Source organism: Furipterus horrens, unplaced genomic scaffold (genome assembly GCF_987537825.1).
Source record: "Furipterus horrens unplaced genomic scaffold, mFurHor1.1.pri manual_scaffold_12, whole genome shotgun sequence".
Taxonomy (NCBI): domain Eukaryota; kingdom Metazoa; phylum Chordata; class Mammalia; order Chiroptera; family Furipteridae; genus Furipterus; species Furipterus horrens.
Window position 1 is genome coordinate 87,597,336 of NW_028327182.1, and position 27,950 is coordinate 87,625,285.

Here is a 27,950-nt window from a genome sequence, read left to right on the forward strand (position 1 = left end):
TTCTAATCTGAATACTGTAACAACTAAATAACAGTTTATTAAGTGACCTGATAGGAAGTTTGAAACGAAAATTTCCGTAACGATTCCTATAAACTACCAAAAATTGCTGCAGGGGCTTTATTGCTTGCTGTATTTTAGAAACGTTATTTTTTATCAAAAGACCACTCAGGGGCTTTCCCTGTTCTTCCAGTGGCCGGAGGGGTGGGAGCCGCCCACCCGTCCCGGGGACAGCTGAGTGCCCCCATCTTCAGTGGGGGACAGCTAGGTGGGTACAGAGGGGACCTGCACGCCGTGGGACCCACCTGCAACCTCAAGCTGAGTAGCTGAAACTCGGGGGCTGGAGCAGTCCGTTCACCCTGAGATGCCTCCTCGGTCACAGCCTTTCCAGCAGCATTCTGCCCGTCCTTTCCCACCTTCTTGGGGTCTCGGGAGAAGAAGGAGCCGGCGGCAGGCGCTGGGCGTTCCCGCGAGACGCGGCCGCCACGTGCAGAAGCAGAGCGTGGGGGCCGCACTCGCACAGCAGGCCTGCGGGGAGAGCGCCCTTGCGGGTGCAGAGGAGAGTCTCTGTGACACAGAGCGATGCTGGGCAGGTTAACGCAAGATGCCTCCGAGCGAGGCTGCTGGGACCAGGAACCAGCAGAAGTCTCAGTTGCCTCACTCTGGTTAGTGAGGGTCCCAGAAGTGAAGTGGCCCCAGTAGAAGTGACCCCCGGCCCAGCAGCAAACTTCAGCACGGCTCGCTGGCCAGCATCCCTGCAGAACGTGACCCTGCTGTCAGCAGGGAGGTCACTGGCAACCTGACGCGAGCTGGCATCAGAATCTCTCCCAGGTTCTCTTCAGATTGACAATGTGGATGCATCACTTTTCCTTTTGTAAATGGACTGTTCTGTTTGAATGTCAAGTTCAGTGCCACCTAAGTGGATTCCTGCTGAAGGTTCTTGAGGACATCGAGGACTCCAAATCCTGTGACAGTTGCCCTTTAAGTTACGATGGGAATCCAGGACAACGCCTTAAGGACCATCTGTGGATAGTTTGGAAAGGTGAGTTGTTGTTTTTTTTAACTTTAATAATATATTTTATTTAATTCAGTATATCTAAAATGCTACCATATTAACATGGGATCAGTATGAAAATTGAGATATTTTGCATTCTCTTCTTTAATTCTATTAAACTATATCGGTTTCACGTGTACATCATCTGTATATTGCATTGTGGGCCTACCGCCCACAGTCAGATCTCCTTCCATCGCCATATATTTGACCGTCTTTACCCTTTCAACCTCTCCCCCCGGTAACCACCATACTGTTGTCTGTGTCTGTGAGCTCTTGTTTGTTTTTTCGCTCGTTGCTTTCAGTTCTATATTTCACATGTGGGTGAAATCATATGGTTCTTGACTTTTTCCACCTGACTTATTTTGCTTAGAATGACATTTTCAAGATCCATCCATGTTGTTACAAATGGCAGTCTTTTCTCTTGTGGCTGAGGAGTGTTCCATTGTATACATGTACCACATCTTTATTCAATCATCTATTGAAGAACACTTTATAGTTGTTTCTGCATCTTGGCTACTGTGAATAATGCTACAGTGAACATAGGAATATATATATATCTTTAGGAATAAATGTTTTCAAGTTTTTCAAGTAGATACCCAGAAGAGAGGTTGCTGGGTCATATGGCAACTCTATCCTTAATTTTTTGAGAACACTCCACACTGTTTTCCATAGCGGCTGTGTCAGTTTCCATCCCCACCAGCAGTGAATGAGGGTCCCTTTCTCCCCACAACCTCGCCAACACTTGTTACTATTTGTCTTCTTGATAACAGCCGTTCTAACAGGTATGAGACTTTATCTCATTAGTTTCGACGTGCGTTCTCTCCTAAGAGCTGGTAAAGTGGAGCATCTTTTCACATGTCTCTTCACCACTGGAGTGTCTTCTTGACAGGGATGTCTGTTCAAGTACCCATCCCATTTTTAAACTGGGTTGTTTGTTTTGTTGTTTTTGAGTTGTATGAGTTTTCTATACATTTTGGTTATTAACCTCTCATTGGAGGTTTTGTTTGCAAATATCTTTCCCCAGTCTGTTAGTTGCCTTTTTGTTTTGTTCATGGTTTTTTTGTTTTGTTTTTCATTTTTCTGTGTAGAAGCTTTTTAGTTTGATATAGTCGAATTCTTTTATTTTTGCTTTTACTTCCTTTGCCTTGGGCCTGTGGCAGCTGTCTCTGGTGGCTTATCGTGACCATGTAGTGCTTCGTACTCTGCATAGTGGTGGCTAGAACATCAGTTTGAGTTTGATTTTTTAAGCACTGAAGGGTTAACAGCAGCACGAGAGGCAATAAAAGAACATTTAAAAATCACTTTAATTTGAAACAAAAACATTTTATTTCCTCTCTCTCTTCCTCCTCTTTCTTCCTCCCTCCCTCCCTCTCTCCTTCGCGCACACACACACACACACACACACACACACACACACACACAAATCATCATTCATCAAACAAACACAAACATTAAAGGAATGTGAGAAACCTCATCCCAGGAGAAATGTAACACATTTCATTAAATGAGGCAAATGAGAATATCTAAGAATGTGTAGAAGAAGTATTTAAAAACATGATTGCTTCTTCTACTACTAGAACTATCTCTAACCAATCTTCCTTTCAGAATTGCTTATCCTCCAGCTCAGTCTCCACTTCACAGCGGTTCTGACCATTCTAAACTTTAGATGAGATGAGGTACCCCTCAACTTAAAATGCTTGCATGGTTTATTCTCTTTTTTGTAGTTCACTCAAGGAAGGTGCAGGCGTCAAGTAGCTTAGGGTACCCTACATCTTTCTTCCTCTAGTGAACTCTCCCACCTGAACTCTTCTGGTTCTCTCTATGTCCTCTGAGGCTTTATTCCCATCATCTCACGAAAGGAACACACTTCCTCTGCAAGGCCTCTGAAGGTGCTGTATCCTCTACCTAAAACACACAGAGGCAAGTGCCACCCTTTTAACCAAACAACTCAGACTTATTCTCTGTTTCTATATCTCTTCAGCCAATGTCTGGGTTTGGTAGTTGTCTCATAGACTATTTAAAGGCCTTGCCGATTTCCACCACTTTGTTGTGTTATGTTGTTATTTCTGCAGAGACTTATTAACGTCCATGTGCCCATCATTACTCTAGAGGAAAAAACGTAAACAGTAAACAGACAAAAACACCCAACCCATCGAAGTTTACACTGTAGTGAGGAGAAACAGAGAATAAACAAATAATACAATTTAAAGAATATTCGATGGTACTGAGGTCTACATAGAGCACAAGAGGCAATACCTGGACATTCTAGATCATGTCTGGTGATCAGAAAGGGGCTCAGTGAGACACAACATTTGAACAGAGATGAGAGGAAGCAAAGGACAAAGCCATGCCTATTTCTAAGAGGCAAATATTTCAGGCTGAGGGAAAAGAAAGGAAAAAGCCTATGAGGTCTCCATATCCCTGTTTCCAAAGGTCAACAAGAATGTCACTGTTGGAGTAAAGAAAGATGAAAACCTTTGGGACTGAGACTCTACATCTGGTTTTCTCAATGCTAATATTTTAGACACAGTATTTCCTTGTAAAGGAATAGCCCAGAGGTTATCTTATGAATTGTAAGGTATTTAGCAACATCCTTGGTTTCTATCTACTACATGATAGTCATGAATTTGTCCTCCCTCCTGTGTAGTGATCATCAGAAATTGCCGGACATCCCAGGGGGCAAGTTCACCCTCAGCTGAAAACTCCTGTGTTAGAGGTAGCAATAAAAAGATTGCTTATTGTGGGCCACAATAAAAATTTTTAATTTTACCTTAAGTAAAATGTGAGCCACTGCAAGACATCAAACACAGAATTAGCATGACCTAAGTTCATTTTAGAAAAGTAGTCTTGATTCTGTGTTGAGAAGAGATATAGCAGGGCAGACACGAAGAGCACAGCAATCCAAGTAGGAGATGGTGGTTGTTCAGATCAAGACAACAGGCATGGAGGTAATGAGAAGTGATCAGATTCTGGAGAGTCAGCAGGTTTCCCGGCACGTTATAATGAGTGTGTGGAAAAGACGAAATTCAAGGATGACTACGATATTTTTGACACCACCATCAAAAGATTGGATTGCTATCAACTGAGATGGAGAAGATTATAAGTGGAGCAGGCTTTCAGAATAACAAAAGCAATGGGTAAAGCTGATGCAAATAGTGTCACAGCAGAAATATACCCAATAATCAAGAAGACATAGAAATGAGGCTGCAGTTGCCTTGGCAGAAAGGCTTACTGAGAGGGTGTGGCCATCTCAAAACCCTATGTCTGGACTCCTGAAGAGGAGGAACTAACACACTGGGGGGATTACTGTGAGTTAAATCATATCCCTTATGTTCTATAATCATATCTATTTAAATCTGGACATATTTTGTTTAAACAGCTTGAGAAAATATAATAAAAGGATGCTTTGTACAGTATATGAAAAACAAAATGTAGTAACAATTGCCTATAGTTTGTTGGAATTTAGACAAGTATAGATAAATGCTTTGAGTTTAAATTGCAAATATGCTGATTATTATTTCATTGAATTTTACTAACATGTTGTCATTAAACCGAAAGCAAATCTTAGCATGTTATTTATGATTTCACCTCCCTGAAATAGAATCTAAAAGCCCATTGATACACAGTCATGTGGAGCTGAAATAAAGTTCATATTTACATCTCATGCACTATGTAGACCCTTGGCTACCAAGTTAAACCAAACCTCAATTTTTCCTTATATTTATTCTTTGTTCCATAAGCACTAACATTTCTGGGGAGATAAATGTTATTTAATTAAAAACACTTGTTTTTTTTGTGTAAGACGTATGTCCTTGTGTTAACAACCAAGGAGGAAAATAGTCCCTCAAGTTTCTGAAGACTGAAATAAAGGAAAGGCTAAGAAGTCAAGAAAGTGATGATTTTTAGGCAGAAAACATTTTTGTGCTTAAAATAAAACAACAGAATTTTAAATTCTGCAGTGGCTTAAATCAATATCCTAAATGAACTCATTATTCTTTCTGATCAGTGCAGAGACAAATAAAAAAGCTTGTAAAATATCAAGAAATACTTCCATCAGTACTTTTCAGGAAAAACCATACACTACATGGTATTGAGGATATGTTTCAGGGTCCACTGTACCAACTCCTCTCAATCAGTACTAATTGTCGAGGTTAGAGAATTTGCCTACATATTCAACTGAGCTTATTTCGGACCTCCTATTTTCAGAACAAAGGCCTAAATGCTAATATGGACTGTATGGAACTGTTTCTGAGACGCTTGTATTCTAATTAGTGCTGGCCTATCCAAATGTTTAAAACAAAATTCAGGTTATGTGATTTGTTGACTGCTTTGAAAATAATATTTTGATGGCCAAGTGTGATATTCAAATGCATTTCTTTTATAGGATATTTGCACAATAAAAGCATCCTAGTGTTTCATTAGCTCTCAGAGGTTGCCATTTCCATCACCACATTCTGGTTCTAAGATCTGAGCTACTGAAGTGTACTTCTTCCACATGGTGTCCTCTCTAATATGAACGTTAACTGAAGTGGCAACGTCTATAATATATCATTGATTTCTTTCTCCCAAAGGATTACCTTTGTTTTCTAAATTTAAATTCAATATCGCCTGGGTAACAGCTTAATTCACAGTACATCTAAAGAATGTTTACCTTTTCATATCTGCAATTTTGCTTGCTTTCCTTTAAAATAGCATAGCATTTTGTAGTATTACTTTTTTTCAACTCAATGAAAGAACAAGAAATCACTCAAGGGTTAGTGAATTAAAATCTTCATGTACCATGCATTTAAATGATTTCTGGATTAGAACACTGACGTTTAATAGTTTTATTTGCTGATACGAAGAAAGGAAAATGGAGCTACATTTATTTTTCACCTATTCTATGGTGGTAATCTAGGTGTTTTACATGCGTTACCTTGTTAACCTTCTCAGTAAAGTATAAGGTGGCATTATTTTCTTCATTTTGCCAAAGGCTACAAAGCTAAGTAGCTATGTGTGGAAAATTTCAAGTCCAAATAGAATTAGAAGTAATGTTTCCTCAGCTCAAAGCCTGCAATTTTTTTAGTATGCTATCATGGTTTTCATACAACCATTTTACATTTATTGTAAGGAAACTCAGCCTGTGATATATATGTGTGCTTACCCATTTAAATGCATTGCCACGTGACTTCTTTAGGCATGAATTTGTGGCCCGTAGGGTATTGTGGATGAAGATTGAAAACCACCTCTCTGACTTCATATAGCCAGGATATTAAATACTCGTAGAAGATTTTAGCTTTTTGAGGAACTTTCATACTGTTTTACACAGTGGCTTCACCAATTTGCAATCCCACCAACACTGCATAAGTGTTCCCTTTTCCAAAATCCTCACCAATGCTTGTTTGTTGATTTATTGATAATAGCCATTCTGACTGTCTAACCACTATGCTGTCTACCTGAAACTAATATAAAGTATTAACTGTCAACAGTGATTGAAAATAAATAAAAAATATTATTGTTGAGCATTTAGAAAGTAAGGTTTTAACAATAATCACGTTCTTGGTCTGAGTCTACTAAACACATTTATGAAGGCTTCTGGGTTCCCCAAGACTTTTTTTTTTGCACTGTAAGCTCCAGTAACTACAATGTTATCACCGTCACTCAATGATGACTGGACAGCAAATCTTTTCAGTGAAACTGCCTTCTTCAGAGCAATATTACCATTTGGGATGCAGGCATGTGAGAAAAATTTTATTTAAACATAAAAAAGAAGGTAAAAACACAGCATGCTAGCATACTTGAGAACTATTCTTTTACAAAGAATGCTATTATTAGCATACTAATAATAATGCTAACATTATTATATTAGTGTAGTATAATTTTTATAATAATAGCAACACTAATGGTTTTAGTACTAGTACTAGTACATGAATACTAATAATATAACAAGTAGGTAGAACTAATTACAAACAGAATCAAGGGTGATCTTGAACTCTAGCTACAGAGGTAATATGAAAAATTCTGACTGCTACCATGTTGGTAATTGTAGTCTTCAATATAAAGCAACTTTGTTTTTAGAACTCATTGTTTTAATTCTATAGTTGACAAAGAAAGGATTACCATGAATTGACCTTAAGTCTCACTTGGACAGGCCAATTTCAAGTCCCTGGAGGGGTCCTAACATGCTCATAGGTATTTGTACATTTCCCCAATCTCTAGATAGATATATTAAATTCAGTTAAGACCACTGTTGCTTTCTCTTGCAATCCCCATAGCTGCCCAACTCCCGCACAAATAACTGTATGCATACTGTAATGTAAAGACTATAGGCATTTTGGTACCTGGCTAAGGCAAAGTTATATTGGTGATATATTTGGTTTGGGTTTAGTGAACCAAGTTAGGGCTAATATCCAAGTCTGGCATGTAGGACAATCATCTTTTTTAATAAAATTCTTTCTCACATTCCAAGCATGTTTGGTAAACTTAATCAAAATCACTCTTATAGATCAAGAAGGAAGCGGTAAGCAGACAACATTTATTTAAATTTTCTCATCAGTTCCCCCAAGATAACGCTTCCTTTTCTCTATATTGTCTGGGAAACAGGAGATATTTTTCAATGAGATAAGCAGTTTTCATCTGTATGTTAAAAGATGAGGTCAGAATAGGCAAAAATATTAGGTCAGTTGCAGCTTTTTGGAAAGCAGACAAAATCTGAAAAACAACAGGAATATGTATTTAGCTGAGACCTCATAAGAATGATATACTGTTAGTAGTAAAGATATGATAGCTTGTAAGAAAAGTATTGATTGTCTTGTGAAATAAATGAGCTTACCCTGTCATTTAGTTTATTATTGAAGTGATCATTTCTTTGACACAAGTTTGACTTTCATGCTGTACTGATACTTGCAAAATCTTTTATTTTTTCTAGACTATTTTAATGGACCAAAACATTTTCTCATTTTCTCCTTAAAAGCATATTAGCAATAATTCTTGTCTTTAAAAATGAACAACCAAAAATATATGCCATGAATATGTATTTTAACCAAGATATTGAAAAGTGTATCTTTTATTGAAAATCTCATTATATTAATGTAGTATTGTGAGTTCACTTTTTAAGAAGTCTTGTATTTGGGAACCTTACATATTCTTAGCACAATGTAATATTTATCTCCTTTCAGCTTATCTAGAAATAAAATAAAAACTTATATTTTATTTTCTAAAATGTCTAATATTCTTAACATTGCTTCTGCTCAAGACTGTCATTTTTCTGCATAAAACCTACAGGTTTCAGTAAGCATACTGAGTTTAGTATTAAAGCTAGTCATTTTCCCTATAGTTGAATAGTGTTTAATAGTTTATAATGTATTTTTAACATATCATTTACCTTGATATATTATATGTTAGGAGTTATTTCAGTGTATAATGTTATCCTAAAATGACAAAAGCATGATTCTGAGTTACTTTCCAGTAGTTGTACTATGTTCTATGATTTCAAATCATGCCTAAAATACTAGTAGATTTGCACACACATTACAAAAACAAATATGACCAAGAGTGTGGGGAAATTGGAATAATTCCATATTATTTTAAATTAGATTTTATTATTATAGAGTGAAGGAGTTCTTCCATTATTATAGATATGTAGGGCTATAATATGGTTAATATATACAATTTTTGCAGCTAAATAGAACCAGTGTGCATCGTCAAAGGAATTATAGGGGTCTGACAGAAGAGAAGAAGAAAGGAGAAAGGAATTTGAAATATTACCTGGAGGTGTCTTTGTTACCTAAAAGTTCCAAGAGTCACTAAATAGATTGTTTCCAAGATACATGAAGAACTTCTTAATTAAAATTGTATTGATGCAGTGTAGCCGCAGAGATAATTAAATATAACACTAGTTTCTGCATGCAAAAACATATTTGTCTTGCCTGGGAAGTAACTGAGAAACAGAGTTGAGTGAGTGACTCAGCCTTGATGCAGAAAGTTTTATCAAGACTTTCTATCAGTTAAGGAAAGTATGAGGACTGATCACAGACATATGCACTGATCAAGCTTCTTTCTGTTTTAACTGAACATTCAGAAAGATGGCATAGTGAGACAAATGTGTATTTCTCCCCATGCATTCACTCTACAAGAAAAGATAAGCTAAGTCAAATTATAAAATCAGATGAAATTTGCTGCTTTCAGCAAATTTCTGTTCCATGGTGATGCTTTAAACAATCACTGAACTATTAAATTGTACTTTCCCATTTTTAAATACAGTTACTTTCACGTGCCTGCCTCCCAATGATAATTATTCCTCTGAAGGAGTCAGTTTCGCTGAAAAGATCTGATGTCCATTCATCATTGAGCTATGGTGATAACATTGTAGTTATTAGAGTTTATAGTGCAAGATTGCAATAGAAAACAGTGAAAAGAAAATCCTAGGGAACACGTCAACCTTCTTAAATGTGTTCGAAAGACTTACACTAAGAATGTGTGTATTGCTTTGCCATATGTAATATTATTTCTATCCTTAAACCATACAAGAATTTTTTTTTAGTGAATTTGTTAGAAGAGCACAAAGACATTGAGACAGGTGTTTCAATAGCTTCACTATATCAGCACCAAAGGACTCCAGAGGAAGTGAGGCAAGGTTACCCAAGAGCAGATATGATCCCAGGAATGGATTCTGGCATCTTAGGGGGGAAATAAAACTCAAGTTAAAACATCTGCATGGGTCCCAAACACTTCAGAACACTGATAGTAGTTGAGCTATTTGAGGATAGGGTTCAAAGAAAGGATTATCCAGAGGAGAGAAGATGAATTTCAGTTAAGTGAGCAAATGCCTCCTTTCAAGAGTTTATGGGTTCAACATGTATGCTGTGGCCCAGTGAAAAAAGTTATGAAACACTATTAGAGACAGTATTCAGAATTACAGAGTAGAGAGCTCCAAAATCTGTTCTCCCATAAAAGCAATGAAAACACTGATTAAAAAATGTCAAAATTAACATTTTCAAAACTCCAAAACTTAACCAAAGGCTTTCTGCAACCTGAGGAGCATTTATTAAAAAAAAAAAAAAAAAAAAAAAAAAAAGCTGAATGTCGTTTAAGAACAGCAAGGGCCTTATTACATTTTCAGCTTACTCTAGCCCCTTTCCTCTCTTCCAAGCTCCACAATAAGCTGGCCAAAAAAGCAGCCTTGCAGTCTTGGTAACAATGAAAACAAGCAGTCTAGCAGCTCCTAGAGGTGACCAACTGGTTTTGATGCTCTACGGAAAGCTTAATCACATATATCTGATCTATCTGGTAGCTCCTGGAGAAGGATCTGTTCATAGTGATTGTCTTTTTTTCTCCTGACTCAGAGTATATGCAGTGGGAAAAGCCTAATTCCCAGGACATTTCTTGAAAACAATTGCTTAACATCACACAAAACTCAGAGGCAGTGTTAACACTTGGAGCAAACAGGAGGGTGACCTAAAAGGTAAAAGGAAGATCTGGAGAATGTCATTTCATAGTTGGCTTTGAAAAGCTCCAAAATATTCTTGGACATCTAGAGAGTGCCACATATCTGAAGGATGTTGTGCATGCCCAAGAAGACCTAATAGAGCCCTAATCTCTCACCAATAATGAGATTAAGAAGGCTGATGGGCTCCCCAAATTTCAATCGTGATTGAGTTAAATCTCTAAAACTCCGGAATTGAAGGCTAAGGCACGCTTCAGCACACACACACAGAGAGTGGAAGGCATGGTGTCCAGGAAGGATTGGTTTAAAGAAAGTTGGCCGTTTCCTGACCAGCAAGCTAAATGAGCCTGGCTTCAGTGACTGCACACGGCAGAGAATATATGCTGTGCAAAAATTTTAAAGGAAGTTGCAAGTAAGCAGAAATAACACCATAAAAATGGCAACAATAATATTTCTGGGAAATGTGAGGAATTTGATTTTCACAATGGTCACATTAGAAAATGTCCAGTTTTCAACAAAATAGTATAAGACACACAAATAGGCAAGTATACCTCACACAGAGGAAATAATGCAGTCAATAAAAACTCCCTGAGGAACCCCAGATGTTAGATTTACTAAACAAAGACTTTAAGTCAACTCTTGTACATATGTTTAAAAAACAAATCTAAAAGAGCTATGTCTACAGAATGAAAGGAAAGTATGACAATACTGTGTCACCAAATAAAATAGATCAGTAAGAAAATTATAAAAGAAATAAATAATTAAAATTTTTAGAGTTGAAAAGTAAAAGAGTTGAAATGAAAATTTACTAGCAACAGATTTGAGTGGGCAAAAGAATGTGAACTTTCAGATAAGTCCATTGAGCTTATCCTGTCTGAAGCACTGAAAGAGAAAAGGGAATGAAAATCATCAGAGCCTCACTGACAGGTGGGACAGCACCAGACATGCTAACATATGCAGCATGAGAGTCAAGAACAAAGGGAGAAAGAAAGGGACAGTAAAAATATTTGAAGGGATAAGGCATAAAAGTTCCCAAATTTGAGGAAAATGGTAATTCAAGTATTAATTGCATAAATATTTGCCCTACTGCACTTATAAATCTTCTAGAACAAAACAGGTATGCCCACTTACCATTCTCACTGCAATGGAAAAAAAAAAGAATATTTGTGTGTGTTATTAAATCAGGCTTACTGAATTTTAATGTACAATTATCAGTTTGCTGCCAAAAATCTATCAGAAGTATTTTATATATTACTGGTCATATTGATAACAGTGTTTTAGATTTATGGTCACTTAGTTTGTGGCACTTATATAAATTCTTTCTGCTTCACAGCCCTTTAAAAAAGTAGAATGAGCCTGGGTTGGTGTGATTCAGTTGGTTGGAGCATGTCTCTACAACAAAGGCTGGAGGTTTGATTCCCAGTCAGGGCACATACCTAGGTTGTGGGTTCATTCACCAGTCTGGACACATATAGGAGACAACTAATTAATGTTTATTTCTCACATTATTTTTTTTCTCTCTCTTTCTCCCTTTCTCTTTCTCTAAAATTAATAAACATATTTTTTAAATATTTAAAAAGTAGAATGAGACTATTCCAGAGGGATAGATAATCTAAGTGGCATATTAATTCACCTATTTAGCTAGCTTCTCCAAGACTTTAAAAAAATATATTAAATCAGAAACACAATATTTCACAATGGGAATAATTGCTCGTTCAACAATTATTTATTACATATGTATTGTGTGCTCTGTACTAGGCACCGGAAATCTAAAATATGTATGTTTAAGCAATGTTTATTAATTTATTTAAACTTTCAAAGCACCTTAAGAAGTAAACACTATTATTATTTCCATTCAACAGATGATAATATTGAGTCATAAAGTATATAGGTAATTTGTGCAAGATCATACAGCACTTAGAACTCTTGAGAGTATCATTTCAGGGTATGAACTTATATGATCGGCCTCTGAATCTAAGGCCTTCCCAATTCCACTAACATCAGTGAAAATATTCAGTAAATCAACTGGAGCTTACAGTGTAGAAATGGGGATAGGCATGAATGTGGCCGTTGCCATTAAATCCAGTTACTGAAGTTTTAAAGATAATTACATAGCACTGGAAAAGCACATAGGTGGGACTGCTAGCCCACCTTTTGGCATTAGGCTACTTCTCTGCGAGGAAACCCTTGATGGGGGATATTTGACTATTTTAAGGTACTGGGAAGGTGGAGGCCGAAAAGATACAATTATAAAAATTGAGATGCAGAAAAAACATCAGGAATCTGAGGAGCCATGAGGAACTTTAAAAGTGTGTTACGTTAGATCGCATTCTATAATCAAAACTGTGAGAAGTGAAGCCATCCAAGTTAGAAAGTAACTATTGATAGGACTTTGTATGTTAGGTTAATGAGTTTAGATTTGTGCTGAGTGCAATGGGTAATAAATGAGTATAAAGGAAACTATTTTCAGATTTGGGTTTTAAGAAAATTCACTCTAGACAGCTGGTGGGGATGGGCATGGATGATTTCTACCCATGGCAACACCTCCAAATCCACCGTCTTCTGCCCACAGCGCTCAGAACAACTTCACAAAAAGAAAACTATTTTGCATCCACCATCTCCGCTAGAAACAGCCAGCGCACTCTGCAACAGAGTCAGACTGGTTTCCTATCTCCCAAGATTTTGCTCCTTAGTTAAAAGGGTTGCCAATCCCAAAGCCTTTTCAACTGAAGAATCTTCAGGTTCTGATGAGTCTCATGTGACCACCATGCCTCCCTGCATGTACTCTCTAACAATATGGCCTGATGAAACTATGAATTTATAACATTGGCATGGCATTTGTGACTTTTAAATCTCAAATGTTCATTCATATAGTCAATGATTGTGACATTATTCATAAATGTGTAGTATTTATTCAGTCTCAGTGAATAAGTTTATTTTAATACTGGCATTTGATAACTATGAAAAATAAATAAACACTCATGGAAATGGAAATGAATATTTATAGAACACCTCAAGCTTTTTAGAATACTGATAGATGACATAGAGAATACTTGGTCATTAGTTTAATCAATCTTTTGAACATTTAACTGTTAATAATGATGATTTATTTGTTAAATTTTTCTTTAAATTATTATGTACTTCCACGAATTGAATGGATTAGAATGTATTCACAGTTTGGGATTCCTAACCTGTTTGACTATGGATCAACAACAGTAAGACCATTTAAAAATTAATAACTACATAATTGCAGTATAATGCTTATCTTTATACAAATCTAATATACATTTCAAGCACATATTCATATGTAAACATATACCTTACATTCTTGGAATTTTCTGGTTTAATATTTATTGAGCTTTCAGAGTACCACAATTTATTATAGTCAGTTGTATATTGGCATTTGCAAGTAAACAAACAACTATATTAGAATTAATTACACTATTGCCTACTTAATTTTATTATTCATCGACGAACAACTATAAGACATACAGTGTTTCTGTGTAATTAAAGGGCTGATTTTAAAAACCTTTATCCCATTATTTCCAGCATAAGTTCACTTACATCAGCAGGAAAGTTGCCCCTAGCTAAATGTGTCAAATACATCAGAGCAAGACAACTCTTAGATGAAGGAATTATCCCCAATTATAATGCCCTTCCTTTGCTAATAGATATAATTATAGTTATTTCCAGAGTGCACCCATACTCACCTCAAGGTTTCTGTGCAATGCCGTAGTAAAACTAATTACAGAGAAAATTGCAGATCAGCCTGTCACATCATCACAAGGACCCATGGCGAAGACCAGAAAACCCAGAGTGGACGCTCACAACAGTGCAGGACCCAATTTTTTATGCACTACCCCTGAAACCATTGTGACTATGGGATTCTAAATTAACATATGTTGGGAGAAGCAGCAAAGACAGGAAATAAACGGATGGCCTGGCCTAATTTGCTTACCATAGAGGACTTGCACTGAAAGGTAATCTCAGTCCAACCGAGGGTAGCCCGTCCATGAGGAAAAGAGAACAAGGAAGGAGCCCTATATTTCATGAGTCAAATACTTGTTCTCCTGTCTTTAGGAAGGGTGTGGAAAGGTGAAGGGGGCTTCCTGATGCTGCCTTTCACTTCAGGTGGCATCCTATTCGGTCAGCCTTCACCCTGGAAGCAACACCTTCTGCGCATGTCATAATATCTCAGTGACCACAGAATACAGTTTAATATTGCTATTTTACTTACAATAAATTAACTGGATGAAGTCAGAGAAAAATAATTGAAAGTTAAACGGGTTTTCTGTTTGAGAACTGGGAGAGGGATATGGCTACCTTTGTGGGTATTCTTCTGAATGTTACTCTACCTGGACTTCAATTTTTAACCCCTAATTGTCCTTTCTCCTCCTACAAAACACATTCAGAGCCACTAAAATAAGTGTTATGCTTGGAAGGACCTAATCGGAAGTAACATAGGTAGCTCTTACTACAAGGTGAGTAAGAAAGTATTAGACTATTTAAATAGTTTTGGAACACAAGTTTGGTCATTAGGAGAAAAGGTATTCTTCAGACTGTCATCAAACAAAATGAAATGCCACTTGAATTTCATTAGAATATTGAGGTGTTCTCACGTACCCCCATGCTTTATGCTCTTTTCTGTTGCTAAGACTCACTGTTGTTTTTTACTTTGGAATATGAAGGTGAAGGTGTTATGCTGTGATGTGTGAGTGCAAGAAGGTATTTTCATATTCTGTCCCCTACCCCACTTCAACTCTTACTGCAAGACTGGGGAGTCAACCAGGTCTGCAGAAGCCATTAATTATGTTGACATCATTTTGGGATGATTTCACATGGAAGAGGATATACCTCAGGCCTATAGAAATATTAATGTAACAGAAAATTTAAAATTAACATCATCAGTTAATGTCTCTAAATTCTCCTGGTCTTGCATTATTGATCCTCATATCACCTGTGCTATCTATCACTCTGTATATACTCCAGTTAATTTTACTTGTATATCCTGTACCCCAAACCTCTATCTTAAGATACAGTGGCATTATGTGCTATAACAGAACCATGATACTGAACATGAAAAATCACACTTACTTTCTCCTGCCCTCTCCTTCTTTAGCCAAAGTTTTGCATATTTCTGCTCTGAATTCCAAATACAACAGTGTGACTTTTCAATTGGCTAAAAAATACAGTTATAAGACACTGTGATGGTATCAATGAATAACCAAAAAGTAAAGCAGAATTACCTCCATCCTAATCACATTCATGAGATGTTATGCATTTGCTCTATTAAGCCATAAACCAAAAATCTGGGAGGTCACTATATGAGTTGTTCTATGAAACCATTAAAATTCCAGTCTTATATTTTTATTTTATGTGAGGAAATACAAAAAGGTGGCAAGGGTGTAGAAATAGACATAGAGCCTTCAGTTGAACAGGACATCAAAATAATTTATAGAAAACTGCATTTATACAGGAAGGCAAGAAGCCCTGCAAGCATAGTTAGATGAAAAGTATATAAAATTCATTTGTTTGGTACTGGGAGGGTTCATCATTTCTCAACTCGTTTTACAAATGTCTTCTACAGAGATGACTGGATGTTGTGTTTCTGAAATGAATTTCCTACCACTGCTGTGATTATACAGCAATTTTTTAAAAAGCAATCTGCAGATCTTATTATGGCAATTCATTAGGAATGAAAGGATATATATTTTTAAAATTACTGCTGTGACTTTACCAAATAACAAAGCAGTAGGTAAAAATAATCTCCCTACCTATCATTTCCATGTTGTTCCTAATAGCATTGTCTAGCTTTTCAAGCTGTTTGACAAACAAACAATATTGCAACTTCTCAGTGAGGCAATCAAGATAATATTCAGAACGAATGCATTTTCTAACCCTTACAGCAATACACTCAGGAGAAAATCATTAGATTCTAAAGTTGTATTTTAGTTTTTGATGATTCTAAGGTTATAGAAACTTTGTAAGAGTTGAATAAATGTCTTCAACCAATTATAGCCTTGAAAATAACTTTTAAATAATGGCTTTGCATTTAACTTCTGAAGTTTCAAAGTAATTGCTATAATAAAGTTGGACTATAAGTAGTATACATATTTTACTTCCTTCTAAAAAAAACGAATGTGGTTTATGTGAAAGCTTTGCTATAACCTCAAAATTCAAAACATCTTCCCGAGAAAAATATAAACATCTTTTACTATCTTTAGAGAGATCAATGAACTATGGCATACACTGTTGCATTGACAAGTTCAAATTAACTGCTTATTCCGATTTGTCAAAAGAGGTGAGTCTTAATACGAGTAGTGTGAAATGACATCAATTTTATTGACAGAAACATTTCAGCCATTGGTTTACTAGCTCTCTTCCTTAGTGCACATCAGAAGAAGGCTCGGGATCTTTATATTGAAGACTTTTAAACAAACAAATGAGCAAAATTGAACCAAAGGCATGGAAATAAGGAACAGACTGGCAGCAACCAAAAGGGAGGGGAGAGAGGGATCATGGGAGAAAGGAGGGAAAGGGTTTAGTCAAGGAGCAAGAATAAAGGACCCATGGACATGGACGACAGGGTAAGGATTGACTGTGGGAGCTGGAGGCAGGGCAGGGCAAGGGAGAGCAATGGGGGGGAATTGGGACAACGGCAATTGGGCTACAATAAAATAAAATAGTATATATATAAAAGAATCTGATATATAGAAGAGGGAAAGGAGGTGGAGGTGGTAGAAGAGGGTAAAGTGGGAATGAATAGTGATGGAGGAAGATGTAACTTGGGGGTGGTGAACACATAACACAATACAGAGATAATGTGTTATAGAATTTTACACCCAAAACCTATATAATTTTATTAGCTAATGTCACCCCAGTAAATTCAATTAAAAAAATTTCATAACACAACTCTAGCAGTTTTCTGAGGTTTTTTAAATATGTTTTCAAGAGAATTCTGCTTAGCATAAAAATCATCTGAAATACTCAGTAGCTGAATATACCAGGTTAAGCACTATCTTTTTGGAATAGGAAAAAAAATACTGAAACATCAAAAAAAATTTAGAAACAACTGTATATACCCACCATTTTCAAATAATTCAGAAAAACTAGCTTAGCTTCCTTTTACCAAATCTTTGCATTATAAAGCTTCACTTAGTGAATTAATACCTTAAGATAAGACAGAGTGAGTCAAATTAGTTTCAAAAGTTGTATTCCTATTGATTTCCTATTCAACTTTTTTTTAAGTATATTTTATTGATTATGCTATTTCAGCTGTCCCAGTTTTTTCCCTTTGCACCTCTTCACCTGGTATCCCCCTTCCCTCTAGCAATCCCTGCCTCCTTAGTTCATGCCCATGGGTCGTGCATGTAAGTTCTTTGGCTGCTCCATTTCCTTTACTACTCTTACCATCTCCTGTCTAATTTGTACCTACCAGTTATGCTTCTTAATTCCTACACCTTTTGCCTGATTCCCCACCTTCTCCCTCCCTGCTGATAACCCTCCATGCAATCTCCATATCTATAATTCTGTTTCTGTTCCTATTCAAATTTTATATTGAGATAAACTTACATTCAGACTGGAAGGACCTTCCTATGTGTACACTTCCTAAGGAATACACACTACTTCAATAATGCATATTACAATGATGAATTAGAAAGAGTCCCATCTCTTATTTTCATAGATATTTGGCTCTGGAGTACTGAGGACTATGTATAGATAGGAAGGGGAGGGGGTGAGGGTGCGGGGTGGACAGGAACTAATATACAGTGACAGAAGATGGTTTGACTTTGGGAGGTGGGCACACAGTGCATTAGACAGATCTTGTATCATAGAAATGTGCTCTTGAAACCTACATGGTCCAATTAACCAACGTCACCCCAGTAAATTTAATTAAAAAATAAGTAGAACAAAAAATATTCTTCCTTCATTTTAGGTTTTTTATTTCAGAGAATAATCTTAGAAGAAAGTATATAGAGTATGAGCTTTATAGTCTCTTTCTGAAATACCTAGCATTTTTAACTGGACCAACCTATTAGGGCTCAAAACATCAAAATAAGGTGGTGGATTCTCAGGATACTGCTAAAGAAAAGTCCCTTCCATTGGGACAAAAACAAACACTATTTGCCTGATTCAGCTTTGTCCTTGGTCCAGTAGTGTCTAAAGTTGAGAACAAGACATGAGCTTGTTATTAGCAACCTCTGCTCAACTGTTCACTAGCATCTCTAATATTCATGAGCCCCATTTACGAAAACCATTGTGCAGAGATCGTAACTTAGCCTGAGAGCAAAACTTTATCCAGCTTCGCTTGTTGGATAATAAGCTGATAAAATAATGAAAACTTGGAAACAAAATTTAAAGATTTTATGCTCATGCCCTTCAGTAAAAATTCTACACACTCAGATAAAGACAACCTTATTTGTTTCTAAAAACACGACTTGAATTTTATATTAAAGACATAAAGTATATATTGTTAAATACACAAACTTTAAATTTTAGAGCTGATTTCTCTAATTGAGCTCTTATTTTATAAATAACAAACATTAAAGGCCCGAGAGTTAAGATGATCGTCCAAAGTCACCCAAAACTTTAGAGAAATAAGTGGTACATAATCCAGTTCTTCTGACACTTTTTAACTATTATTTGTACTCTTCAGTTACCAATGTGTGGCCACTGAAGTCTTTACAAAACATTATGAGGAAAAAAATCTTTTTAAAGCAGCAACTTGTGTTGAGGCAGTAGGGAAATTTCTTGAGTAAAAAGAGGAAATCTTTTTATTAACAGACAGTTTTAAATAATAAAGTGACTAGTAGTCTAGAAAATTGGCCTTCTTTTTCTAGTCGCCAGTTAATTTTCTACTACACTTTGGCTAAGGGATTATCAATGGAACAATGACTGAACAGTGAAGATTTTTTATTAACTTGCTGCTTTTGGATGTCTCCAAGTTGGCATAAATTTAAAATAGATCCCTTTTGCTGATTTTCCTTTGTTATCACTTATTAAGGACAAATAAAGTACTGAAAGATTAAATTGTTTCTCCCACAGCTTCTTGCATGAAAGGAATTTGTTCTGATAGAAAAACACACAGTAAAATTAAACCCCGTAACAAGAAAAGATGTTTACTTTTATGTCTTTCTGGTGAGAATACTAGGATAGTGATCTCCTGTTGTCACTTCAGGGTCTTAGAATTGGAAAGTGGTAGAGTTTCTAAGATGGACCACATGGTTAGTTTCCGGAGGATGCAATATGTCTGCCTTGAGCTTTATGAGTCTGTTCTGATTCACATTACTTTCACTGTGTAAAGTCACCATTGTAACAGCTTCATTAGCTAAACTCTTTGTAGTCAACTTGGAATGTGTTCTGCATTATGCCACTTTCTATCAAAGCTAGATATTAGGTAAATGAATCTAAATTTTTGATCCCGGGTCTGTTCTTGAAAAATATAAAGTTTCCAAAGATTAATTTAAACACTCAATCATCTTCCAAGTCAAACTATTCAAAGACAGGCGGATTGAGTTTGTTGAAGCTAAGGTACCATGAGAAACATGAATGAAAACTGACACATTTATAAATCTTTTTTCCCATTGTGTTAAAATCTGCATTGTTCGTGACAATACCTAGAAGTGTTTCCCTTCTTATCTACATTATAGAGCTACTTATGTCGTTCAATAGTTGTCTAAATGTAATTTGTAATCATTTTTTCTGGCTTCTTCTATATTTGTGGGATGTTAGTCATTCCCTGTTAGAGTTTTTGATGCCTTTCTTCAGGATCATATTATCTAAGGATCTGAGGCAAAAACAGACTCTGATATGTCCTCTATTTTTTTTCCTGGTTTATTTAACTAAGAGATATTTCTCCTAATGTTGTAATTCTTTGGATGAAAATTCACTATTTTTTTTTTTGCCTGGGAACTTGTAGAAATCTGTGTTCAAATAACTATATGGCTAAAAATAGTTAAAAAGAGCACATGTCTATATATTAGAAAAGTAACAAGTTAATATAGTATCTGAAGTTTTTGCTGTAGATTAAAGGTCAATATTTATGTTAATATTTTCAAAATATTTATAGCTTAAATTTAAATAACTGAAAAATTTATAGTTCTGTCAACATTTGTACATTACCTGGAGATTTATATTATCGAATAGGAATATTAGCCCACAGATCCCAGACCTACTTAACTTCACAAAGATCAACACCTGAACTAAATATTGAGGGTAATAAACTTACTTAATGTATATCAACATTCTGTAACAGTGATATTAAAACAAATTTCCACTCCAAACACATTTGGCCTGTATCTTCTTCATATTCTTTTCTGGGAGTGTTTATCATGTTTTCATTTCTGAAATATATTCAGAACAAAATCACTGCCGCACACCTTAGCATAAATAACATAGAATACTAAGTTGTAAGTATTTGGATCATCCTAACAAGCACTAAATAATAGGAAACCTAAACAGTATCTTAAAAATATTATTTTCTCTCAAAGCTAAAGCAAAAAAAAGTAATGATAATAGTAATATTTGTATTTATAACAATGACTATCACTTACATATTCATAACTTTGCCCAGGCACTGTATTAAGTCTTTTACATATGTTAAATTATTTAATTTTCACATCCTGTTCTTACTCCCATCTTAAAGATGTGGTACCTGAGGTACAAACTGAATAAATGTTTCACCCGAGACCACATATCTGTTTTGTGGTAAAAGAGCTTTCAAACCATGGCAGATTATTACCAGAATTCAAACCCTAGAAATTTAGGTTTAATTATTTGTCATGGATTAAATAAAAGACAAACAAAGAAACCAAAAATAGTACCTACTATTTCAGCTTAAAAATGATTATATAGAACAAACATTTATTTATTTATGACAGTATAGTTCATAAAGGACAATCCAAATTCTTCCCTGTTGGTTAACTTAATATTCTCACAGTTCATCAGCTTTTGAGATGTTTCAGTCAGATGCAGTAAAAATGTCATTATTTAGGAATTTTCCTTTTAAAAAATCTGTCTAAATAGATTAGAAAAATTCTCTGAAGAATCTTAGATGATACTCAATTAAAGCTACTGCATGAAATAACAAGGATACCAGAGCTTTAATCCTGATGTGGAATAGTGTGAGCCACTTAAACTCCAAGGGCCTCATCTTCTTCATCTATAAATTCCCTGGGTTGAACAAGATGACCTTCACTGCCCTTGTCATCAATTTGAATTTATAATAGCTTTGTGGAATGGCAAATTTTTATATGTCTGTCCCTGGTCAAGATATGGACACCCACAGGGAGTTATTGGCAGAATAAGGACAGACTTGTGGTCTTACCAGCATGGCAAAAGGCCCGGAGCGCACACAAAGTACCACATTAATGACTGACCTAGTAAAGCAACCTCATTGGTTTAACACCCTCTGTTTAGTGTTACTTTATTTCTACTTTGTGCTTTGGACTTTTTTGCTGGGACCTCCTTGCTCTGACCTGTCCCTACCTTTGAAATTTAATTTCATTCTTCAATTCGTTGTGTCAGCTTGCTTCCAATAATCCCTTGGCCTGGATTAACTATTCTGTTTTCTTTTTATTGATAATCCATAACTAATGTATTCTTCAAACTTCAATGAGAATTTTGGAGGACAACTTTTATATAACAGCATAAATATACCAGGACTCCAAATCATACTTATAAAGAGTTAAATTCAAGAACATTTTATGTGCATCCCCTAAATTGCCAACTCACAGTATCAATATCATAATCTGAGCATTGAAACAGATCCATGAATTTATAGCTGTTCCAAATACAAAAGCCCTAAACTATGTTTAGGAGAATTGCCCAAAACATTAGAACTGAGTGAATTTAGGACTTTATTTCCTCAAGTATTTAGTACCGAAGGGGAAGTTTCAAGCAAAATAATTCACTAAAATTTTTAAATAAATTTTGGGGAACAAAAATACAAAATAATAGAACTTGAATATCTCCCATTACTACTTATAAGGAGGATTCTACTTTACTGTTACGTGGTGACTTAATTCTACCTGGCAGAGAGTGTCATTATACATGTGCTTTCACCATTTTAATTTGCTTGTTATGTTTCTCCTTGAAGTCCAATATCGAGTGTAAGAGCAAGTGAGAAAAAGAGTTATTTTCTATTTTAATTGAATTCATCTTGTATTCTAAAATAAAGTACAATACATTTTCAAAGTGGTGTTAATAGTACTGAACTTAGACTATTTTTTGTGGTCTTGTCACAGAACAATGATTGATGACATGCCTCTATTTCCCAGTTAAAAGGAATATAATTGTTGCTGAACATTTACCTTTAAAAACTTAGCTTCATAATTAACATCACCATAGCAAATTTAGTCGTCGTCGTCGGCAGCCGTCCGTCTCGAGAGACGATGGTGTAGCTTCTTAAGAGTCTATCTGCACTGCCGAGAATGGCTGTGCAGTCCGACTCGGGAGTGACACGGTATCTGTCTCCTCCTGTGTTGAATCGACATCTTGCGATGATGCTGGAGTGTCCTCTCCAGTGAAGCTGAAGCTACAGAGCCTGGGCAGGGTGATATGGAGGGTCTGCTGTTGCCCATGCAGCAGACCCCCCCTCTCTTCGCAGCTGAAGGATCCAAGGGAAAGACGGAGTCAATACAGCTTGGCTTCAGGTACGCCGCAGGAGTTGCCGGTGTTGACTACAACGTCAAACCGCCTTAGGGACTCCGGCTCCGGATTTTCTGTCGGGGTTTACTCCCTTAGCCTTTCCCCTGAAGAGGTATGCCGCAAGGCAGCGGAGGTTTTTTGGAATCAGAGTTTTCCTTCTCTGAGCAAATTTAGTAATTTGCCAATAAATGTACATGTCCAGCCCTTCAGAATAAGTAAATTCCTCAATAATTATTTTCCTTATTTTATAAAGGCCCTGCATGTTTAATGTTTTTTTTATATATCTCTAAGTAGGATTAATTTAAAAATTAATTAAAGACAAGATTTTTTAAATGATAACTTTTAAGGTGGATTGTACATAAAGGCTGGAAGGTTTACCGTTCTCAAAATTCACATGTGGCATTAAAAGTTTATACCACTCAAATTTTTCCTTTGAGAAAGAAGTTGAAGATAACCAGTACTGAACGTGGTAACAGATTCTGTTTGTCCTATTTCACGTAAATACATTCTAATTTATGAAAAGGAAAGGAGGAGAGATTTTTCATGTCTTTCATCTTAAGTAGGGCAGCCTTCCTAGTTTCCCTAATTGCACTAAAAAACTAAAGATGAATGTTCACAAAAATCAACATGACTGATTTGCTTTTTTTTTCACACACAGGAAGCTTATTTAGTGCCTAGAAGCAATTTGTGTGTAATAGAGTAGAGATGCCACTTCTTCAAATCAGTTCTTTAGTGAGCCTTTGTCTCAGAACCTAATCCTGCTTTTTACTTTATCCCCCAAGATGTTCTGGTGTCTTTTGTGCTAGGAAATGTCTACCTGCAGAAATTCTAATGTTAAATAATAAAAGAAATGAGGGTGCTTTATTTAGAAGGTCACCTTGGGAAAGGGCCTGTTAAATATCCTAATAATTTGTTTTTAAGAATAAGACTTGCTCATTGCTTATTGCCTCTTGCAGTTTCACTCGATTTTCTTAATACCTCTCATAGCAATAATGTTTCTTTATTTTTCCTAACCAAGCTGCTGCAGATTGTTTATAAAGTTTAACTATTCTTTAACGTCAGTTTACTTTTAGGTAACTATGTACTGTTAAATACAGTAGACTTAAAGAGATATTAATATTTAAATACCTAAGATAAATATTCTTTGGTCAGGGGATATGTGTCTGATACTATTAAGGTTTGAAAAGATGCATCAAGAAATAAATGCTGTCAGAATTAAATACTTCAGTGAAAGATTTCTCCTGACACTTTTCAATAAAATAAATTCAAAAAAATGATGCTTCATACCAACGTCTGAAGTGCAAATAGAATCTGCTTTTATCTATTTATACTAAGCAATCATTTCTTTGTGTTGCACTTAAGCTATTGTTATCTTATTAAATATGCCTGTTGAGCTTTTCATTTTTAAAATATGTTGTTCTCCCAATCACAGTAAATGTGAGAAGGAGAACTCAAATACCATTTTTAGGAAATACAAGATGTGTGTATGAGTTGACTTTTTATACGTAAGAAAATAAGGAGAAATATTAAATAATTTATATTTGTATAACTCATTTGAATCACTTTCAAATCTCTCCTCATTGCCAGCATAATCAGTTTATTATAGAATCTTGACTTAAGAATATAAGGCTTCATTGCTTCTCATAATAATATCATTCTGACCCCACCTCAAACATTTCCTGCTGGGTAGGTCTCTTAACATCTTGGGCCAAACATAACTCTTAGGGAAAAGTATTTCTTTTTCTTTCTTTTTAGTGTTTCATTTACTAGAGAAAACTCTTTCATTGCGGAATCCTAAGATAAGTTGGATTTTAATTTTATTTGGTTACTGGCTCATCGCGTTCCCTCTGACCCTCTTTGGCTCTATCTTCCACGCTCTAATCTAAACTCAGAAAATCCTACCAAATCCCACCCTCTTCCAAAAAAAAAAGTTAAAAGAATAATTGGAAAATATAAAGAATTTCAAGAGGCTAGGAAATGGAAAGTTACAAAATAAATGTAGAACTCGTCTTTTGTTTTGCTTTCTTTCCCAACACTTTGTTTACAATGTTCTCAATCAGAATTAGGATAGATTCTGTGGAAGAACCACATCATTTTTATCGCATATTGCAGTGCCAAAAGAACATTGTCAAACTCATACTGAAAAGTGTAGGCCCCTTTTCTAGGTAAATAAATAAATACCATTTTAGCAGCTATAAAATAAACACCACCGTATCAGGCAGGGATCTCGGTAGTAGGCAAAACTTACAAACCTTGGCTCTTATACATAAGGAAGTTGTTTATTTAAAACCTATAGAACCCAGGCACCAGACACCCCTTTCCTCTTATCAGGGAATCACAAATGACGTAGGTCCAACCAATTGGACATACCTGCCTGAGACTGAATCTTTCAGAAATAAGATGTTTGCAAGGGCGTTGAGTCAGTCATGTCAGTCGTGGCGGATCCAGAATCCCACAACAACGTTAAGAAACACGGAGAAGCATCCAGCAGTGGAAGTTCTACTGGCTGCTTCCTGAAGCTTCCCTTGGTTTCTGAGCATGACCAGCTGATCTTTCCATACATTACCTGAGTACCAAATAGGCTTTCAGTAAACTGCTTCTCTATGTAAGTGGTCAAGATTTTATTTATGTAACTCACAATCAAGGTCCCTGGTGGACATAATGGTGCTGGTATTTTGGTTTCAGGAGACTTTTTAACATCTCTATAAACTCTATTTTATCTCCAAATATTGTGGCTTTAAAATACAATTTGGCAATATTGTTATGGCACTAAAATCTGCTATAAAATGATGCGGCTCTTTCATGGAATCTGTGAGAATGCCAGTTGAGTCTCTTTGAAAACTCCACCATCCATTATTTCAATGGATATTAACATGCTTATCTACAAACTACTCCTTTCTTTAAAGTTTTACAAATGCATCCCCTGTTTGTCAAGGAAGGTACAGACACCAAACAAATAGTCTTTCTGGCATGAAAAGTTTTCAGATGCTTTAATAAACTCAAATTCTACCACACACTAACCTAAAATGAAAGACAAATGCTTATTGTTTCGAATGAAAGTTAGAGTCATTTTTGGACTATCTCCAGGAGTGCTCTGAAGACTTATTTTACTTCTTAAAAATGTAGGTGGGATAGCAAAACCAATTAATAGTAGAGGTGCTTTATAACATAGCTCCCAAACACAATTTCCCAAGCCACTGAGACTCTCTCTCTTCACTCTAACACTGTTAAAAATAAAGATTAAAACATTATTATTATAGACTCCTCAGGGTATTTGTGTTATTTAATAATATTACATGTATTTTTAAATAAATTCATGATGTTTCAGAAACATGAGAATTAGATAGTATAATGATAAGCCCATGAGGGCTTAAATCAACACTGTTTCTGAGTCATAGCTCTGCCACTTCCTAGCTTCATTACTATGGGTCAATCGTATTTCCTTCATCATTTATTTTGTCTGCTGGTCAAGCCAATCTCACTTATTTGTGTGAGATTTAATGACACGATGCATATAAAACACTGTAATCTCTACCACATGACATGAATACTGACTATTATTGTGGTCTGCAGTTTGTTAAGACTAGGAATACTTTATTCATAGTATAGTATTCTATTATGATCATGGAAGACATGTTTTATTCATATTGCCCTCCTTTCTTACCCTCAAAGGTTATTTTTTAAGAGGAGGTGCAAGACAAATGAAGAAGGAATTCATGAAATGGATCATAAACCCAAATAAAAAGAAAGAAAACACAAAAAGATCACAAAAAATGATGTAGTGAGAAAATCTAAACTCCACATAAACATTCCTTAATTCCATAATTCCTTTTCACATAGTATTCCATATTTTAATTTGCAAAAAAGCCAGAGGAAAAATAGAAATAAGTGGAATTTTGTGTTTGTTCGTTTGTTTTCTCTCTCTCTCAAACTAGTTGAAGAGCCAAAAACTCTCAAAGCTCAAGTGAACTATTCTTAGGTACCATACCCACAACCAGTTCTTCAGATTACAGATGGAAATCGGGCCATGGAAAAGATGATAATAATGAAAATGCACATGACTTATCTTTATAGAATGCCATATTATTATCAAATGGAAGTTAATAATAAAGTATAATCTGTTCTCCCCAACAAAAAAGTAGCTTCAATAACACAGAGCCAGAATTCAAGTTCAGCTCAGGAAGAAATTTCTGAGGCACCTGCCATTGGAAGAAGAGAAAGTATTTTAAGAAGGGAGGAAAAATTGAAAGTAGGATGCAACATGTATACAATTAAGACTCAACTTGAGTCTAGGTGAATTGTAACTGCTTCAGAAAGGAATCAAATTGCCCTTTGAATTCTGATAACTTTCTATCACCCTAGAGAAAAAATCTGATTTTCAAAGTAGCAGAAAGGGCAACTCTCCTTTAAAAAACAATAATGGAGACTCTCTGCTGACTGCCAAGTGTTTGGTATGTAATTAACTTGTATTATAAATGTATAGATTTTCTATAAAATGTGATATGTATACCCAAAAAAGAATATATTAAAAGCTATGTCTGAAATAATGCCATGTCTTAGAAAATTTTCAACTGCACAACTTTCTAAAGTGTCTGTAGGATTAACTTCTTCCTAGACTTTTTTTTCTCTCTGACTTTCAGTGCCTCTTTCTCATCCGATCCTTCAAACCAGGCATCCTTCCTTTCCTGTTTAGAATCAAGGCACACGCGGACTCTAAATAAGCGAATTGTATAGAAAGGACGCATGAGGATATAGAGGTGACCTTTAAATGAACTTAATTCCACCATATTAAAGTTGATCATTTTTAAACTTGGAAACACAGCCTGA

At 35.7% G+C, this 27,950-nt stretch overlaps 1 pseudogene; it reads right to left on the reverse strand.

Moving 5' to 3' along the window:
• Positions 1 to 261: 261 nt before the first annotated feature.
• LOC149996545 (small ribosomal subunit protein uS2 pseudogene) lies at positions 262 to 27,868 on the reverse strand (annotated as a pseudogene).
• Positions 27,869 to 27,950: the final 82 nt, after the last annotated feature.